The sequence below is a fragment of the Castor canadensis genome, chromosome 15 (assembly GCF_047511655.1).
Source record: "Castor canadensis chromosome 15, mCasCan1.hap1v2, whole genome shotgun sequence".
Classification (NCBI taxonomy): Eukaryota; Metazoa; Chordata; class Mammalia; order Rodentia; family Castoridae; genus Castor; species Castor canadensis.
The window spans coordinates 63,226,877-63,236,157 of record NC_133400.1 but is presented as its reverse complement, the minus strand read 5'-3'; the positions used below and the strand labels follow the sequence as shown (position 1 = coordinate 63,236,157).

Here is a 9,281-nt window from a genome sequence, read left to right as displayed (position 1 = left end):
CAAATTTATTTCATACTTAGATATATATGTGCATAATAAAAATTCATTAAAGGTCTGTGACAATGGCAGTTTTGTAGGAAATATGATCAAATACTAGTAACCAAATAATGGATGCATCAACTCAATTTCTATCAGCATGGATAAAATGTCTCCTTTTCTCCGTATCTTCTCCAATTCTATCTTTCCATCATCTGTGTGACTGCTTTGTGACTAGCCTGATTATATGTAAAACCCATCCAGGCAATACAGGAAAAAAGCCCTTCCTCTGCAAACTTGTACTTTATTACCTTTTATAACTTGGGGTAATTACAAGTTACTGATAAGACATCTGGTCCAATTTTGGAAGCCATGATTCAATAAACTGCAGATATGATGTCTAGTTAAGCTCTGCAAAACTAACCTGTTAGTGAACCCAAACACGAACACCGAGTTGCCTCTCTCTTGCATCATGTCTGGTGTGACACCTGCCTTTGATGCAATCATATGGTGACTTGGAGTAGAACATGTCCAGAGATGAGGCCACCTCCCAGAGAAGTGAAAATATCACTGCGATACGTTGCAGTAAATTCCGTGACGCTGAAGCCACTGCAAAGAAAATTACTCTTGTCATTGTTTTATTTATTAATGTTAGGTTTTCTTGTACTTATAAGCAATGAAGTTGTATGTCAAATGTCACAATAATCCCAAATCACAGATGATATCTAATTATGGTAATATTATAATGAAAGTTAGTATGGTGTACCTCCCATGAGTACAATTTACCAGCATTAGAAATCAGTATTTACTTTCAAGGGCATGGATATCCACTCTTCTTCCCCACATGACAAGAAACTCTAAACTATAATTCTAATAGCCTAACCATATGATGTTTAGGAACATATTTTTAAAATATGACATAGCTCTGTTTAAATATTTCCCTGCCTTCTCCACCCTCTCTTATTCTCATCGTATATTAAAAAGTTAGTATTATAATAGACTATGAGATACGAGCTATGCTTTTGTGGAACCCAAGAAAGATATAATGTTTAGAGATGTGAAATCACATTTCAAATATCACATAGTTGGACAAAAATCAATGTCAGGTTTCAAGCCAAATTAACATGTACTTGATCATTAAATAACATGGTCAATAAGGAAAAAAACATAGTGGCAGAATGTTGAAGCAACCTGCACTCACCAAGAACTCTGTCATCTTTGACTTACTCTGAAAATCCAAATCCAAAGCAAATGGCCCATCACAGAAGTCGTGCTATCTTACTGATGAGTCTCTTCAGTGCTTCTTAATGTCTCTGTTTCTCAGACTATAGATAAAGGGATTCATCATTTGAGGGACTACAGAATACATCACTGAACCCACTGAAGTTTTTGGGAGTGAGTTAGTAAATGCAGAGATAATATAAACTTCCAAAACTGTCCCATAGAGCAAGGACACAACTGACAGGTGAGACCCACAAGTGGAAAAGGCTTTATACTTTCTTCCCACTGATGGCATTCTCACAACAGAGGATACAATGTGAATATAAGAGTAAATGATTCCGGAGAGCGGCACTCCACCAAATAAGTAAGCAGCAAAATGTATCAGGATGTTATCATTGAGGGTATCTGAACAAGTGAGTCGGATTATTTGAGCAAGTTCACAGAAGAAGTGGGGGATTTCCATGTCTGTGCAGAAGGACAGAGGCAACACCATAAAAATGTGAATAAGAGCATCTGTAATGCTGATGGGTAAGGAGAAAACAATCAGGAGAGCACAGAGGCGTGGATTCATAGTGACTGTGTACCTAAGTCGGTGGCAAATGGCCACATAACGATCGTAAGCCATTGCTCCAAGCAGAAAATTTTCCATTCCAACAAAAACCAGGACAAAGCATACCTGGGTTAGAGAACCCACATAGCTGATGGCTTTTATCTGTCTCTGGATGTTCACCAACATCTTGGGCACTGTGCTAGTGGTGAGACAAATGTCATTGAAGGAGAGGTTAGAAAGGAAGAAATACATTGGTGTGGAGGTGGGAGTCAAAACTGATTGTCAGAATAATGAGCATGTTTCCCAGGATGGTAACTACGTACATGACCAGGAAGAGGCTGAAGAAGAAGGGTTGTAGTTCTGGATTATCTGTCAATCCCAGTAGCACAAATTCTAAAATAGCTGTTTGATTTATACCTTCCATGATGCAAATTAGTCTGATGGAAAAAGTGGGTTAAAAATAATAAATTGTAGTATGAACAGCAGCAGCATCACTTGGGTCAGTGTGAGAAATATAAATTATATGTGCCTGCTCAGACTTATTGCTAGCACCCACTGGTTCCGTGAACCTGCTGGATGTGCTTTAAGAAAACTTCCAGAGACTTTTGAGGTATGCTGAATTTTGTGAACCAATGAGTTAGAAAGGGAGTCTTCCTCTTGCATGCATTACATTCAAATGAATATCTAAAACTTTTCTTCTGTTGCTTCCTTCTATTATTACTCACTCTTCTTTTCATATCCATTCCCTTTGTCAAAAAATTGTTGAATACCAAACTACTTTATATGCCTTATTCTAAGTGTTGAGAATATAACAAAGTATGCCATAGATTTGGGGTTAGAATTAACCCATGCCTTGGGTTCTTCTCTTAAAACACAAGAATGACTTTGAGAAATCTGCCTTCTATGGAAATAGTTCAACATTCTCACATCTGAACTGATTCTCTTGAACAATTTTATACTAATGCCTCTAGGTAGTACACAATTAATATCACTGAATAGTCACAAAGGTTATCATATCTTTCCAATTTCAGTGTCTTCTTCCTGAGAAAAGCATCTACACTTTGTCTGGTCTTCAAGATTTGTCCAACCCTACTCAAAACTTATTTGTAGTAGGTGAGTGGCATCCGCCCACACGGCCCTATGCTTAGAGTAGAAAACAATGCCTCTCTATAGGAAGTTCAGAATAATCACATATTGAATTGCAAGTCATCTCCTTTAGCATTTAATTCTAAGAGAAGCTGGCAACTCTACTAATTAGATTCTCTGTCTCATCCTAAAGGAGTTCTTTCCTGAAATTACTAGGTAGTTTATCTTTATTGTCAGATAATTATATATATTTAATATAATTACACACACATATGTATGTATTAAGTATAACGTATTTTCACATTTCAATGTGCTTCAGAATAACCTGGCTTCAGAATATGCCTTGTGGTTGGGAAATATCTTCAGTGGTATGAGAACTTGGATGATCTGCTTGTACAGTAGAGAATGGTGGATGCATTTATTAGTCTGATTGTGGCAATCATTTTGCAATATACATTGTATATCTAAACATCATGTTTTACACCTTAAGGGTATGTAGTAGTTACTCAATAATACTTCAATAAATCTGAATAAAATGGCTGGAGGTTGATTAAAAATGAAAAATGAATAAAGCAAAATCACTCATAATAGAACAGTGATTGGCCTTAGAGCCTTCAAGCTGACATTTCTTATTGTGCGTTTTTCAGGTTATGAACAATTTCAAATATGACTTTATTGCTCAGAAGGCAGGAATATTCTATGGCAGCTGAGGCAAGAAGAAATGAAGAGAACATCCATAGCATGATAAATACAAGTAAGAATGACGTGTTAATGTATTGAAACTAACTCTGAAAAAGTTGTTTATGTACAAAATTATGAATAAAATCTTCAATGAAGCCAGTATTCATAGAGGGAGGGGCCACAGGGGAGAGGGAAGGGGTTGAGTAGGGGGAAGAAATGGCCCAAACATTGTATGCACATATGAATAAATGAAAAGAAAAGAAACCAGTATTCATTTTGGATGTATATATGATAAAATATATATCAGCAAAAATGAATTAAACAGTAAATTAATCTGATATACCAATTTCTCCTGAACTCACTCCAAATATCTTAAGAAAGTGATATAATGTTACCTGCTTGGCTTTGAGAGGAATGATGTTCAATATCATTCTCATCTGAATATTGATGATGGAAGATGTGTGCTCACGAAGTGCCTGTAGATTAATTGAGTCTTGGAATCCTGGTCAAGAGCTGATCCTGTCTCCAGAAAGAGACTCCAATGTTGTTTCCTCACTAAGGTAGTGTTATGGAGTGAGTTGGTCACATGCCTACCTATTAGATCCTCTATACCCCTGGAGGCTCAGTATCCAAAGCTTCTTGTTAGACAATAATTATAATTATGTTCCCAGCAATGCATATCCTTAAACACCACAAATAAAGAAAATAAGAATCCAGAAATGCTGCTATCCTTCCTCCAGCAGTCTGGCTTACATCATTTAACTCTCTTCATTATTTCTCCTCACCCACATTTCTTATTCCTGGCACATATAATACATGGCACATTTCTAGTAAATCTCAACCTCTTATTTGGGCTAAAAACATAATTATCTCTATATAGTTCATGATATCAGAAAACATGATTCAATTTTAGGTGTGAACTATATATCACAAGAACGGAGCCTGATAAAAATAGATATCATAAAGTGTTTTGTAGAAACTTCTTTCTTTCTTTTCTTTCTTTTTCAAATTTTTGTCTTGGGTGGATCACATTCATTGTGGGGGGAAAATGACTTGATCTAACAAAAATTCCACTTTTAAGTTTTTTGCTTTGCTACTTGAATGGATTGCTAGGTTCAACACATCTTAGAATCAGTTCTGAATTCACAACCTGTTTTAAATTTTTCTATCTGGTTCTTTATCCTAGATGAATCAAGGGAATATGAATTTGAAAATGTGTTGGAAATTCTTACACAAATGTGCATCATGAATATTTTCATCAAAGTAGAAATTTTGCATATTATGCAAGGGAAAACATTTGAATATAGAAGAAAGGGTTCTTTGTGTTCTGAAATTTGTTGCAAATGAGGTGTTTATTCCTGAATCTCACGAAAAGTAATTAACAGTGCTGTCATTCCTAAAAATCAAAAGATCAAAAGCCAGGTGTAGTGGTGGACATCTCTAATCCTAGCTATTTGGGAGGCAGACAGCAGGAAGCCTGGTTCAAGGCCAACCTGGCCAAAATGTTAGTGAGACCCCATCTCAAAGAGTAAACTGAGTGTGGGGGCATTTATTTTTAATCCAGCTATGGAGATGCAGGTAGAAAGGTTGTAGTCAAGGCCATTCTGGGCAAACACTTAAGACCCTATCAAAAAAATAAACCAAAAGGACTGGAAACATGACTCAAGTGGTACAGCACCTGCCTAGCAAGTGCAAGGCCCTGAGTTCAAACCCCAGTCTCACAAAAAAGAAAGGAAGACATCAATAGGAAAAGAAATACAAGCATTTCTATTTCTGAGCGGAACTATTAAAAACAAGTTTTCTTGCAGATAAATTTCATGTACCTGAATGTTGTCACACCACGTACTTTTGAAACCCTTCCTAGGAGCAAATTTTAACTAGGATTCCTCATGTGAACAAACTACTTATTAACTACGTTACATTATATTCAATGACATTCCAACAACATTTAACCTTTATACACACACACAGAGTACCTAAATCTGTACTTAGGAAGCTAACATATTTTTCTAGGAATTTTCTCTGTACTGTAAAAATATAGAGAGTAATTGTTGTAGATCTTACGACAGTACATTATGGAAGTCTGTCTATTGAAGAAAGGCCATGATACTGCTATAAGAATGGCAAGACCAATGTGTAAAGAAACATGAACAAGTAGTAAAGCAAGTGAAATCATAAACATTGCAAGCCATACTATAAATGTTACTAACTGTATAAAGTTTTCCTTTTATATTAATAATAATGTAAGTGTTCAAAAATATTTTAGTATATACCTTACATCACATATCACATAGTAAATCAAAGTGAACATCACACAACAATCCACTTTTTGTATCTTTTCCCTGTTTTCTGTGCTTGTACTAAGTTAGAATCTTCCCAGATTATAATGGTTCCTGATTCATGCACCCACCTTTTTGTAGTTCTCTTTCTCTTAAAATAGCTTCAAAGCATTCATGCCTTTCTTCAGGTGTTTTGGCCATGCACCAAAACTACATATGTTCGCTGTGCTGTGTATCCTCCAACCAGTAACAACAATGTGCCCACTGATATGAAAATCAGCTGAAAATGAAAAATGAATAAAATTTATTATTCAACAATACATCAAAATGATCATTAAATTCATGAAAGTTTCAAAGCCACTGAGTTCTTCAAAATAACTTAGCTTAAGTATACATAAAGAATATAACAATTGAAAAATTGTAGAAATGTTGATATGAGTGTAGTTAGTATTTATAATGGAATATTTCTAATTCACATGAAATTATATGACATATAGTACATGAAATTAAACACTACAAAGTAACATTCACTTGCTGTATGTCCAAAAGGATTCAAATTTCTAAAGCAAAGCATTTAAGGTATAGTCTTCTTAATATTCAAACATTTAAGGTATCAAATTAATGTTATGTTTCTAATATTCCCTAAATATAATACTCTACATTTCAGAGACCATCTTCACCCTTCCGAAAATTCTGTTATTTTTAAACAGCACCATATAAATGAGAAATAGTCAATAGAGCACAGTAGGAGTATGTGCACCTAAGCTGTAATTGAAAGAAATGTATAAATGCCCAACTTTTATCACTGCCCCCAGCTGAAATATGCTCTTTAAAAACTATCATTCCCATGAACAGACCCACAAAAATTTTTCCTTGAGGATAAGTTGGCATTTCATTGTCTTTTTCAAAATCTTCACGTAATTTTGGCTATATTGTCATGCTTGACTTGAAAATGTCATAAGCAAGCCCTCCATGGCAACTGTCTGCCCAATAAATGGTACAGAAGCACCATAGCTAGTAAGCAACCTTCACTGGCAGACAAGCCCTGCCAAGCAAAGATTCCAAGACAGAAAAACAGATTGCCAAGGCCTGAATTAGCATTGGCACCAATTAAAATGACACTTTTCATTTGTCTTCCCTGAAAGCCATTAAGCAGCAATGGCTGGTACATAAACTCTAAAGGTGGTTTAGAGATGGCTTTGTGGTGCTTTACTTGGCTTGGTATTTATTATCTCAAATGCTCTATTTTCTTATTAAGTTTGGAGTAAAGGCAGATTTTCTTGGCAACTGTGTTTTTGAAATCTGTTTCCTTCAGTCCTTTTTACTACTACCAAAATCACCACTCTTTCTTTGCTGTTAGACTAAGTAATACCCCAAATTGATAGCCACATTGATCATCATTAAATGGCTCTGTACAAGTGTGAGGCCTTTAAAACGTTCAAGTTACATTTGAGAAGGCTTTGGATTAGATAAGACATTAGTCTGTATTTCAAATGTGCCATAATCATGCCAGTAATCAGTAACCACTTCTGATAATATAGAGTCTCCCCCTCATAAAGAAATTACAATCCACTTTTGAAGGAATTTTTGTACTTTTCTCATTTTTATGTATTTAATTCTTGTTCCTTACACATTTAATTCATGAACCTCCTAATCCATGTCAGATAAACACTAATGAGCTTTTGTGGGAAAATAAAAATTATTACTTCATAATTATAGTATGCATTCTCTTTAATATCTACAAAAAGCTGACATTTCAATTAACTAGTGGGGGGAAATTTTCAAAACATCTGGAACTGTAGGGGTTTACAAACTCTCTCCCATTTTTTCAACTGATGGACACATGATTCACTCCATGAAATCTGCACTGCTCTTTGAAGATTCCATGTTTCCACTAATGGAATTATCCATTAGCCCTGCTGTAAATAAAGAAAACCAGTGTTCACATATGACCTATTGAAAATGAGCACATATGAGCACATATTTCTCCCACAGATCACAGGGGAACATAAGTTCATGTGCCAAAATTACCAGGAAATATTCCTGACATGACAAGTGTGTGCTCTGGGCAAACCACCTCTAAAATTCAGTCTCCCTTCCTTCATTACTGGAGTTAGGTCACTTCCCTCTTTACAACCTGCTGACTCTTCCTCGGTTTTTTTCATCAGGCCAACATCTTAGCTCAGAAAATTAGATGTCTCACCGCTTAATTAAGTCAAACATGTACACCATACTCTGAGGGAATATTTTTACATCCCCCCAAGCGAACAGACACTGTTTTCCATGATGTGCTAAAGTGTTTCCACCACTCTGTGCTTGTGTGCTCTTTCTGGTTTTTAGAGCCCCACTATCCTCTCTGTTGTATGGACACTTCTGTCCTTTTAAAATGCACCCACTTCTTACATGAAGCCCTGACTGAGTGCTCCAAACTTCCTTTAGAAATCATACAATTAATCCCAGAAACAGATATGGGAGCTTGTGCCTAATTGCATCAGGCTATTATTTCAATGTACAGAAACTGAGATCATATATATATATATATAGAGACATACACATAATATGCCTATACAAATACATATAACAGGTCTCAAAATGTAGCATACAGACTTCATAAAAAACTTACCAAATGTTTGACAAAATAAGCAATTGCTTCTCTTTTACTTCAAAATATATAGTGATGTGTAAATAGTTTCATCATTTTCATCATAGCACATTGTTCATTACAGTCAAATCTATGAATTAAGTTTATCCATAAGGAACATTCTCATTGAGATCGTAGAAAAGTCAATAGTGTTTGTCCTTTGTAGGTTTTTTGTTTTGTTTCATTTTGTTTGTTTTGGCACTATTGCACTTTATCACTGAGCTATACCAAAACCCTTTGATCTACATAGGAATTTAAAAATTATTTTAAATGAAGGAATAATTTCTTAAATTCAAACCAGAAATTGGAAAGCTTCAATGGATCTAAAATACAATTTTTAATTCAGTTATTCACATGTGCATATATTATTTGGATCATTTCTACCCCCTCCACCCCCAATAAAATAAAAATTTTATACAAAGAGTTCAAAGAAGAATGGAATTTAAATTGTCATTCATTAAATTTGGAATTTGCAAGTTCTCTATTTCTTCTAAAATCAGAAATATTTAAAGGCAGACCTGAACAAGTCTGTAATTACTTTGAAGCTATACAGTTTACACATTGCTTATTCTTAACTCAGCACAGGTTTATTTAATGAGATGGAGTTTTTCCAAAACTGGAATGTTATAAATCTCAGTGCACAAACTAATAACCATTAAATACATCTTTCATTGTCATAAGCTGGACGATATCCAAGTATCCAAGTATTGCTAAAATATTAATTCAAAATATCAAGTAACTGATGTGTAAAAAGCACAGTGATCAAAACACTCCAGTGATCAAAAGTATTAACGTACAAGATTCTAAGGGAAATTTTTTAAATTACAATTTATTCATAAATATTTAA

General features: G+C 34.9%; 1 pseudogene; it reads right to left on the bottom strand.

Annotated features, from left to right (window-relative positions):
• Positions 1–1,235: 1,235 nt before the first annotated feature.
• On the bottom strand, positions 1,236–2,171 carry LOC109676574 (olfactory receptor 7G2-like; annotated as a pseudogene).
• Between the last annotated feature and the right edge of the window lie 7,110 nt (positions 2,172–9,281).